General features: G+C 42.4%; 1 protein-coding gene across 3 annotated transcripts in view; it reads right to left on the reverse strand.

Annotated features, from left to right (window-relative positions):
* Astn2 (astrotactin 2) overlaps window positions 1-12107 on the reverse strand; it is an 886217-nt gene that overhangs the window by 16811 nt on the left and 857299 nt on the right. The gene's annotated exons all lie outside the window — the stretch shown is intronic.

Raw genomic sequence — 12107 nt, forward strand, 5'->3', positions numbered from 1 at the left:
TCCTAATTTGCAATGAAGCAAGCCAAAAAGGCAGGGACTTATTATCACCCATATTTCACCAATGAAGACATGGAGGCAGAGACTGCACATCTTTCCTTGTACTCATCATTACTGAGAGCAAAACTGGGGCTTGAATCCAAATCGTCCCAGTCTGTTAAGTGCTGAGGTTATAGAGGTAAACAAGAAAGTTAAGGTCCCTGCTTGAATAAGATTAATCAAAAAGTAAACTAAGAATCAGATTGTGGTAAGCGTGATAGAGGAAAGGTAAACATGAGAGTGTAGGGTGAAGGTGTTTTTGGATAAGGTAGTCTATAAAGGCCTTTCTGAATCAGCAGGGAAAGTCTGAGCTGCTCTTGAATAATGAGATGAAAATCAACTTCTAAGAAGGAAGAACTGAGACAAGAACACTCCAGGCAGGAAAAGCTGTCAGGACAAAGACCTTGAGCAGAAAAGGAACTTGGACTGTTGAAGGAATAGACAGCTGGTGCACTGGGGCAAGTTGAGATGAGCTGGAGGGCCTGTGGGGATATTACAGGCCATGATAGGGAGTCTGGGACTTGTGTTAGTTACTAGCCATGCCCCCAAAATGTCCTATGTATCTCAATGTTCTCTTGGTGAAAGTAGACCTGTGTGTTTTAGATGGAGACAACTGATAAATACAGACCTGGTAGATGCAGGTCCAACCCAAGAATATGGATTTTCTAATAGAGCAGCCTCTGTTTACCTGGGGGAAGCTCTGAGTTCTGTCATTCATGCAAAGTCTAAGAAAGGAACAGAGAAGGCTTCACAAAGGCCAGAAGACTTACAGGTTAAGAGTAATAAGAAGGATTGCGCATATGAGTGGCCTGATCATGTCATGCCATCCCGCCCACTTATGGATAAGAATTCAGTGTATATGCACAAAATTGAGAAAAAATAAGGGAAGGGGGTGAGTCAAAGATCAACATGCATCATGTTGATATGTTGATGCATTGTATTCATAAACTGTTTTGCTATATTGTACTTCCTTTTTACAACTACTTAAGGATAATTTTTAAATTAATAATAATAATTTTTTAAAGTTGGGTGTTGTAGACTATGCCTGCAGTCCTAGCTATGTAGGAGGCTGAGACCTGAGGATCACAGTTCAAAGTCAGCCCTGGCAAGAAAAGTCTGTGAAATGCTTATCTCCAATTAACCACCAGAAAACTGGAAGTAGTGCTGTGACTCAGAGTAGTAGAGCACTAGCCTTGAGCACAAAAGCACCCAGGCCCTGAGGTCAAGCCCCATGAATAACAAAAAAATAAAAATAGTAATAAAAATAGAATTTAAAAATAGACCCTAAGTCCTAGTGTCCTATTCAATTTGCTTTCCTACTTCCTCAGTACCTCTATTTAACTCATGCTATAAATCGTACATAGTGGTATGATTATCAGATTTTAGAATAATGAACTCTCACTAGTTGTACATCTTAGACAATACATATTAACTACTTGTACAAACTAATGAATATATTCTAAGATTCTAATATATATCGAGCATTGAGCTAAAGCAGCTTGACCTACATTATCACAATTCATTCCCAAGCACTCCTTAATGATAGGTGCCATTGCTATCTTTATTTTATGCTTAAGGGAAGTACACAATAATGACTAAGACTGGCTTTGTGTTGTCTGATTCTATATCTTATTCATGAAACCATTGTTGGCTACTCTCTTTAGCCACAAATCTGCAGATATAAATGTTGTACACACACACACACGCTGAATCCCAGTGTGACTGAGGTAGTGCCACCTCATAGATTTTTCTGTCTCATGAAATCTTAAAATAATTGCCTTCATTACTTCCGTCTGTTAGGACAGGAAACTAAAGGTAAAGTCTAGGCAATTTGACCAAAATCATAGATTTAAAAATGAAAAGAGCTAAGCCTATAATCGTACTCTGAAGTTGTACTTCTTGCTCTCCACTGACATTTTTCTGCTTTAGCTCTGCTAAACGCTCTACATTGGTTTGGGGGGTCTAAGCTTACAAATCTACCTGGACCCTGTCAGCTTTGAGACTTCATAATCTCATGCCTTAAAGATTGTTTATATAAAAGCTCCCATGAGTCAAAACTTCTTAGTGTAAAGGGAGGGAAAAGTAGCTGAGAAAGGGGATTGGCCTTGCAAGTGGCCAAATTTAGGCTCCTATTCCTGTTATGTTTCTGTGCCATTGTGTAAGTCATTTACCTCATTGAAGTTTCTTTAGCTCTCTGCAACAGGTATTGTGACAGGGAGACTATCACCTTCCTTACAGGCTGAACGTGGATGGAGATGAAAAGTAAACGATCTCCAAAGTTATCATTGAGAGCTCTTAGAAAATGTGGGGAAAGAATCAGCAAGAAACACAAGAGCTGGAAATAGTGCCCACTTAAAACTTCAGCACACTGAAGGCTGAGGTGGGAGAGAAGGAAGCAAGCAAGCATGCAGGCAAGTGAGCGAGTGAGAGATAGGAACAAAAAAAGGAAAAAAGAAAGTGAATAAAAGAAATGAGAGGAAAAAGAAAAAAACATGAGGGGGAAGGAAGAAAGAGAGGGACAGGAAGAGAAGAAGAAGAGAGGGGAGGTAAAGGAAATAGAAGGGAGAGAAGAGGAGCAGAAGGGATGAAAGAGAGGGGAGAGGAGGGGAAGGAAGGGAAGGGAAGAGAACGGTAAGGAAGGGAAGAGAAAGGTAAGGAAGGGAAGAGTAGCGTAGGGAAGGGAAGAGTGGGAAAAGGGGGGGAAGGAAGGGAAAGGATCTCATTTCTCACTTGTTTTCTCCATCAATACAATGAGGAACACTTTGCAGACTAAGCTGCTTTTACGAAGTTATCTCAGTGATTACATGTGAGGAAGATCTGGTAGTTGCAAATTGGGATAAAGACCATACGTAGAACACTTACTTGTGTAAGAGTACACATTATTTATTGGACTTTGAAAAGAAGATGTATTTCAGGTGAGAGTTACATAGAGAGGCTTGTGGTGAATGGAACATGTAATGGATCCTGAAGGCCCAGGATAAACTGAATATGTTTAACTCTGTTTTCCAGTTGGCCACTTAGATTTTCATGACGTTTCTGCCATGTGATGTCTCCACCAGAGGATCCAGGGTCTGCTCTCTGCTTGGCCAAGCAGAGAGGTATCTATGATGCTGTTGATGAATAGCACTGTGCTGGGAAGTAGCCTTCGGTGTTCATTTACTTTTTTTTTTTCAGTGCTTGGGATTGAACCCAGATCCCTGCAAATACTAGGCTAATTCCTTACCACTGAGCTATACCCCTAGCCTAGTCTTCAATGATAAATTCTAGACAGAATTTTCGCATTCTCCATCTACAGTTTGAGTATTCTTTGGAAGTCATTTGACCCTCTCTGAGCTTCAGGCTCCTTACCTATAACACGGGGTGAAATTACCCATAGGTCACACATTGAGGATCAAACCCCAGGGACACAGGCATCATAGTAATAGTCCCAGGTCAATGTTTGCTCCTTAAAAGTCATTTCTATTTGTGTTGGTTCAGTAACCAGGTTTGTCGGTGGAAGCCTCAGGATGGCAGAGACCTTGGGCCACCCAGCTCGAGGTGTGTGCAAGGCAGGGAGGGAGGGGTGCCAAGAGGAAGATGTCAACCTCACAGGCTGGGGTCAAAAGTCACAAGGCCATGCACTTCCTGCCTGTCTCGGTTGTAACTGTAGAACTGTTCCAGAGACACATCTGAAATCAGTTAGAGGACCAGGCTGGGCTTGGAGGGCTTTTGTGGTGAGGGGGAGAGAATGATAGGCCTACATATAGAAAAGAGGAGAGGGAGGGGAGAGAGGGAGAGAGGGAGAGAGAGAGAGAGAGAGAGAGAGAGAGAGGGAGAGAGAGAGAGAGAGAGAGAGAGAGAGAGAGAGAGAGAGAGAGAGAGAGAGAGAGAGAGAGAGAGAGAGAAGGTGTGAGAGAGAATAAGGGAGGGGAGAAGAGAGAGACAGAAAAAGAGAGACACAGACAAAAAGACACAGGAAGAAGGGAAGAAGCAGAGGGAAGGGGAGGAGGGAGAGGAGAGTTGAGTTCTGTGTTTTTCAGGGGATCAGGAAGGGTATGAGCTGCTTTTTACTTGGCATTACCTCTCTAATGAGAGAGAATGTAACCTAAAACTCCCGCCCCCCACCCCTAACTTTGAATCCTCATTTTATGGATGGAGAAATCAAGGCTCAAAAGGGAAAGTGACTCATGTTTATACTTTTTTTTTTTTTGGTCGGTCATGGGGCCTGAACTCGGGGCCTGGGCGCTGTTCCTCAGCTCTTCAGCTCAAGGCTAGTGCTCTACCACTCGAGCCACAGCACCATTTTCGGCTTTTTCTTTTTCTGCTTATGTGGTGCTGAGGAATCGAACCCAGGGCCTCATGCATGTGAGGCAAGCACTCTACCACTGAACCACCTTCCCAGCCCTCATGTTTGTATTTATGTCTCTTGTACTATTGACTGACTGCTTAAGGCAAGCTTTGGTTATAAAAGAGGTGGCTATAAAGGATGAAGCGGGATGTGCTTTTTAGGAATCAGAAGCTCCAAGCCCAAACTATTGCTATTCCTACTGTGTTTCAGTGGAAAGACTATTGGCCAAAGGAGCAGGAAGCTCAAGTTTAACCTAGCATTTCCACAGACTGTAGTGAAGGTGTTGAATAGCTAAAGTAATATGGACTTCATGTATCAAATTGAAATGAAGCCATGTACTGATGGCTCACACCAATAATTCTAGCTACTCAGGAGGGCTGAGATTTGATGGCAAAAGTACAAAGCCAGCCAGGTCGAAAAAGTCAAAGAGACTCTACCACCAATTAGCTAGAACAAAGCCAAACAATGAAAAACCCTAGACTAGTGGTATGGATCAAGTGATAGGCAGTCTTGAGCAGGAAAAGCTGGGTGAGAGCATATAGCCCTGAGTTCCAACCCCAGTACCAGCACAAACAAAGAGATATATAAAACAAATAAGAAGTTGGCACAAAACAGCAAGCAAAAAATACTTTGTGGAGAAAATCCAATGAAAGAATTGCTCACTGTCTCCTTGTCATTGTGAGGACATTGTTGTTCCTATCAGCCTCACCATTTTCTGGGATGAAGTTGGTCATTCTCAGGACAAACTCCTTCCTGGCAGCCTTGGCTGTGGCTCCTTGCCACTTTTCCATCTGTACTTTTCTTTCCAGCATCTTTTTGTTGTAGCTTAATGGAGATAAGTGTCTCAAGGTTGCCTGGGCTGGCTTCAACCTGTGATCCTCAGATCTCAGCCTCCTGAGTCACTAGGGTTATAGGTATGAGCCACAGTGCCTTGCATCCCCTGTACAGTGAGCCACATATATGCTCTGACTAAGTTATCCTTCTTCGGCAGAACACCCTATTATCCATCAAACCTCATCTCTGGTGTACATACCACATAACTAAGTAATGCCTGGTCACTTCTCTGTAGTCCCCCACTTTGAGTATGTGGTGTCTTTAGGAGAATATAACTCTGGCTCATCTCTAAGCGAAGGACACTGGCCCCTCCAACACTCAGAATGAGTGACAGCCAGAAAGAATGTATTCAATCATTATTTTCAAGGTCATTGCCCACATCTGGAAATCTGCCCTCTTATATCTAACCTGAACAAAAGATGCCTTGATGGAAAGTTTTGGTAAGAAGGGATAGCAGCGAGATCAAAGATCTGGCTCTGCTCAGGTATTGACTGTGTGGGGCTTTACCTCAACCCTTAAAAGTGAGAAGCACTTTACGTTAAATGTTAAAAAGCCACCATGCAGGGTTCTTCTTGTTGGAATAAAATCAGATGTGGTGTGGAAAGAGCTGGGCATGGTGCCTGCCATGGGCTAAGCCATAGATGAGTAATTGCCGTCGATCGTACGATTATTAGCATTGTTATGCCACTGCCCAAAGTTCTGACTTCAGCCCTCTCCACCCCACACCTGGAGTAGGTGGCCTTCAGTCGAGATGCGAGGAGGGAGGGTGGAAAGAAGAGCTCTTGCCAGTTCCACTCAAGACCCCCAGACCTCCTTGCAGCAGGGGTGAAAGAAAGAAACGGAGAAGTTAATTGGCGGTGAGAGCTTCTCACAGATCTGACAGGGGGTAAGAGCCCAGATGAAGCCCCAGAGGCCCGTGTCAGGCACGGGTCCCCAAGAGCCCAGGAAAATGCGTTTGAAGTCTCCAGGCCAACGCCTGCTCTTCTCCGGCCACCACATGATTTAGGCATTCTGGGGAGGCAAAAGTCTCCTCGCTGATTTGAAGGGAAACAGATGTTTCCAGGCCAGAGGGCCCTAGTCTTGTAAAAACGCTCCCCCCCCCCCCCATAGCTTTGGCAAACAACTTCCTTGAAGTTCACGCTTACTGACCACCCCCCTCCATCACTCCCCTCCCAGCCTGCTTTCCCAGCAAAATGTGGCAGTCAGGGGTGGTGGGAAAAATACCCCAAGTCCCAGCACCAGCTCTGGGTGTGAGGGATGGGATATTGGAGATACCCACCTGGATAAGTCTTAGTCTCCCTCCTATCTCTATTTAGATCTGATGGTCTAGGGAAAGACAAATCTCTTTTCTGACAGAGTGGGTTTTATTCCTTCCTGATCAGTCTCCTCTCCTACTCTGGATTTCACTATGGATTTTGCCAGCTACTGGGCAAGTAGCTTCACCATTAAGCTTCTGTTTCCTTATCTATAAAACAAGGAATTAAAAGTCCATCTTACAGAATGGTGAGAATCAGAATTCAGCCTTCCTATGACCCTTTTAGGTTCTTGTGAACAAAACTGGGTGCCATACCTTTTCCCTTGTGCTACCCACATGCTCAGGCAGTCTGTATCCACACTAAGTGTACAATGTTGTTTGAACCTAGCTAGAGGTACAAGACTGCTAGATAGCCTATAGTCTAAAGACTCAGGTCCTTAATCCAACTCTTCTCCAGTAGTAGCAAGAGCACTCTCAACTGTTTTGGGCCACAGAAAGACACACTATGAAGCTGGGCACTGGGGTTCATGCCTGTAATCCTAGGTACTCAGGAGGCTAAGATCTGAGGATCCCAGTTCAAAGTCAGCCCAGTCAGAAAAGTCTGTGAGACTTTTATCTCCAATAAACCACCAGAAAACCAGAGATGGAGCTGTGGCTCAAAGTGGTAGAGCTCTAGCCTTGAGCAGAAGAGCTCAGCACCCAGGCTCTGAGTTCAAACCCCATGACCACCACCACCAACAAAAAAGAGTACGCAAGGTTTATCCAGAACAGACTCTGGAGGCCTGACTACCTGAGCTCAAAGCTTAGTCCTATAACCAGCTGACTTTGTGACTTTAGACAAGTATATTAACCTCTCAGTTTTTGCCTTCAAATTATATAGGATAATATTACCTATGTCAAAGGGATGGGGAAAGAACATGGTAGGTGACAAGAAAGCAGCAGATATTATATGAAGTGTATGTATTTACACTTGTAATCTTTTCTATAATGGATTTAAGACCATTAGTCCCAAGTCCCTCATATCTGTGCTTCACCTTGAATGTGGAATAGGCTCAGGTGTGCTTTCACTAGCAGAGCATGGTAGAAGAGAAACTGTGTGACTTTTGAGTCTGGACATTCAGAGAAAGGCAACTCCTACCCTGCTCTCTGAAATTGTCTCCCTAAGAACCAGAAGTATCCCATTAGCAAGAAACCTGACTGCTCGAAGGCTGCTGTGGTAGGAGGATGCCAAACCACAGCTGGAGGTCATGTGACCATGAGTAAGGGAGCCTTCAGAAAAGTCAGCCCAAGGGATGATGTTGGCTCATCCCAGGTTTGAACCCTTACAATTCAAGTCCCATGCTCCACAGAGCAGAGAAAGCACACCAAATCCATGGAGAGAACAAAACGGTTATTTGAAACTGCTGCTGAGTTTGGAGGTCATTTGTTATATGATCAAGGGCAAATGTAACAACTCCCAAGCATGGCGAGCAGGGTCAGCAAACTACAGCCTGTGGGCCCAATGCTGGCCTGCTGCCCATTCTGGAAATAAAGTCTTAATGGAAAACAGCCACTCTCTCTCTCTCTCTTTGTCTGCTTGTCATGTATTTTTGTGGCTGCTTTCACACTAGAGTCGCAGATAGGAGTGACTGTGACCATAGCATCCATAATGAATAAAATATTTGCTCATTGGGCCACTGGAGGAAGGTTTGCAGACCTGGATGTAGAACCGTGGCATTATTTACAGAATGTAAGTTTGGTTTATCTTATCTCATTTGGTCCCAGAGAGGCTCAGAGTACTCAGGACACAAAGTCCACGGTCACAGCTCTTTTGGCCCTTGGACTGAGGCTCCAATTGTCTGCTGAAGATCTAGGCTTCAGCTTGAGTATCAACACCAAATAAGCAGTGTGGCCTTAGATAGCCTCCATTTCCCAGATGTCCAGTTGGGCACTTACTACTAGGAAAAATTATCCCTGCTTCCAATAGCCGAGGAATATCAAGGTTAGCCTTAAGAATAACGAGCAGGCTACTGGGCACCAGTGGCTCACAACCATAATCCTAACTACTCAGGAATAAACGAATGGATTTGAATATGCAAATATTCCCTCTAAATCCATTCATTCATTCTTCAACTAAGCCAACACTTGTTGAAAGAAAAGTTCAGGTTGACACTGAGTTTGGCTTTAGCCACAGGTATTATCTTTGTCCTTCCCTTTCACCCCTTCTTGTTCCCCCTCTTTTATTCCTCCTACATTTATCTCCATAGCATGAATCAAAATAATAACACACAGCTGGACTGACCATCATTCTTAGCTGGGAAGTATTTATCATTTAATAGGCTGTTTGAGATAAAGCAAACAGATTAATATAGTATGATGATTAAAAAAATATATTAGGTACAGCATATCCAATTATTTCATTCCAACTTATATTCTTGGGTTCCTTATTCTTTGAATGTGTATTGGGCAGCATTTTGTTTGTTGTTGGTGGTGGTGGTTGTAGGGCTTATTCAAGGCTAGTACTCTATCACTTTGAGCCACAGCCCCACTCCTGGTTTTTTGGTGTTAAATTGGAGATCAGAGTCTCATGGAGTTTCCTGCTCCAGCTGGCTTTGAACCATTGTCCTTGGCACTCAGCTTCCTGAGTAGCAAGGATTACAAGCATGAGCCACCAGCACGGAGTCCATTTCCAAAACTCAGATACGAACAATTTTCAAACAACTTTGGTAATAATTTTTCAGAAAGAAGATGTAACTTGAAAGTATGTTAAAATGAGAAGTACAGAATATGGTTTCTAGGTTCTCTCTTGGCAGTAGCTCATTTTGTGGATTGATCAGTATATCTAACCTCTCTGTGCCCCAGGTACTTGATGTGAACCTACAGGGATGTCATTAAACCAAATAGTCATTACCGATGTGAAGGTACATTAGAGAATCAACGTACCTTCCCTGGGCATCTACTATATATTGTACTGGGAGCTTCTACTCTTCTGGAGAATAGTAGTCTGTTCCCTTTACAAATGTCCAGGAAAATCATCTGATGAAATTCAGTTCACAAAGAAGGAAGTGACCACAGGAATCTGAACTTATTTTTCCAAAAGCTGTAGAGATAGCAGTGGTAGTCCAGTGGGGCATACCACTTCAAGTCCAATACTATTTGTAAATGACATTTTTAGTCATTCATTGTTTCCTAACCAGGTCTTGAGTCACAGTTTAGAGAATTTGTGGCTAATGAGAAGGATGAATTTCATATTGCCAAATTGACTAGGAAGAGACCTTTCTAAATAAACATCATCATCTACTGTCCACTTTCAACATGAACATTGCTTCTCTTCTGTGTTCTACCCAAAGTCTACTTTTTCCACAGTGCTTTTGTTGTCAAATTTTGTAAATTGTAAACCCAACAAGGAAAAGCAAAGCAGAGTCCATTGATATGTATTAACCCCTGGACATTAAGCCAGGGAATCTTTCATATATGCTAGTACTTATCTACTTTAAGCTAAGTTCATCTACTCCCTTCCATATAAGAGGTCCATTTTCCCATGGGTAGGGGATGGTAAGGGAAATGAACAAACCCTGTACTTGTTCACTCAGTTTCAAAGACTGAGCTGATTTCCTAGCTTAGTCTATTTCCTGTTTTTATCATCTCCAAGAGCCTTCTCCCAATCTAGAAACTGGAATAAATAATATTTGTTTCACAAGATTGGGATAAGAATGGAATGGCACGGAAAACATCTAAAAGAGTAGTTGGCACAGTAAAAAAAAAAAAACTATTGTCTTGCTTACTTATGAGATTTAAGTAAAGTAGAAACAATGCTTCTTAAAAGTCAAATACTTGCAAAAGTGATTACTTACTACTGTAAGTAATAATAGTGATTTTTTTCTTTCTTTCCTTTTTTTTTTTTGCCAGTCCTGGGACTTGAACTCAGGGCCTGGGCACTGTCCTTGAGCTTCTTTTGCTCAGGGCTAGCACTCTACCGCTTGAGCTACAGCACCACTTCTGGTCTTCTCTGTTTGTGTGGTACTGAGAAATTGAACCCAGAGCTTCATGCACTCAAAGCAAGCATGATACCACTAAGCCACATCCCAGCCCAAGTGATGGGTTTTTATAAGATCTGACTAGAGCTCCATCTCAAACCCCACAGGCATAACGCATCTACAAGGTGATGTTTCCTTGTTAGTCACACAGTGACAATAGCACCTACTTTAAATAGTAGATAACAACAGCAACAAAGATAAACCCTCTTGTGTCTCTATCTTGGGGTTCATTTCCCTCAGCACCATCTTATATGGTAATGTACTTATAATGTACAATGTGATTTCTTTTGTATGTTCTTCAGCCATGGTATAATCCCTGTTTTTACTGTGTTTGCTTCCAGTGCCCTGCATCTTTTATATACATTTTTCTAATTTGGGGAGAGGAAGGGAAATAACAAAATGCTGAAACAAGGATACAGGCTGGCCCATTGCAACAATGAGATGTACAAGACACTATGTTGAAAATGAACTGTACAACTTGGGGTGGGGAGAGAGTAGAGTTGGGGAGGTGGGGAGGGAAGGGATAGCTGGGGAAAAACATAGGAAGGTGTAACAATGCTCAAGAAGAAATGTACTCATTACCTTACTCATGTAACTGTACAGTATCTTTACAATTAAAAAAATTAACATTAAAAAAATAGATAAGAGCGTTAAAAAAATGCAGTGAGTAGCTGGGAAGGTGGCTCAGTGGTAGAGTGCTTGCCTCACATGCATGAGGCCCTGGGTTCGGTTCCTCAGCACCACATAAACAGAAAAAGTCGGAAGTGGCACTGTGGCTCAAGCGGTAGAATATTAGCCTTGAGCTGAAGTGCTGAGAGACAGCACACAGGTCCAGAGTTCAGGCTCCCCAACCAACAAAACTTGCTGAACTTGGAGTTGGACACAGACCTACCTGACTGTGAAGTCTTGTGTTTGCCCTGATGAACACTGTGTGTGAGCCCAGGTGACAACCTCTCCCCACGTACTTTGCTTTCTCTTCCTAATTAGTGATGGGTCATCAGCTGCCTACATGGGTGAATTATATCAAATGTTTATATTAATTAACACTAGCATCCTCCAACTCTTCTCCTAAAATAATTGGGGGTGAGGTGGGACACTGACAACTAATTCAGTAAGGACAGAATGACTATCACATCAAAACCAGACAAACACATCACAAGAAAAGTACAGCCTGATATGTCTAACTAAATTGGACAACTATAATAAGGGCTATGCCCTACAATCATCTCCTGAAAGCAAGATTACATGTTTACATTAAAAAAAAATCTATCAATACATTCTATCATATTAACCAAATAAAATACAAAAATTACATGATCAATAAAGACAGAAAAGCTGTCATAAAGCCCAACAACCTTTTATGACAAAAAATAACCCCTCTATACTATAAATTAAAGTAAATTTCTTTAATATAAGTGGCATCCGTAAAAAGCCCATGGCTAATATTATATTTAATGCTAAAAGACTGAAAATATTTCCCCTGAGACCAGTAGCAAGTTAGTGATGTCATCTTTCACCATTTGTTTCATATTATGATAAAGGGCAACTAGGTAAGAAAAAGAAATACAAAATACATCCAGTTAGCAAAGAATAATGGATACAAATCTCAATTTGCAGATACATGATCTAGTAACATGCC

The sequence above is a fragment of the Dipodomys merriami genome, unplaced genomic scaffold (genome assembly GCF_024711535.1).
Source record: "Dipodomys merriami isolate MVZ:Mamm:240054 unplaced genomic scaffold, mDipMer1.0.p SCAF_11, whole genome shotgun sequence".
Taxonomy (NCBI): domain Eukaryota; kingdom Metazoa; phylum Chordata; class Mammalia; order Rodentia; family Heteromyidae; genus Dipodomys; species Dipodomys merriami.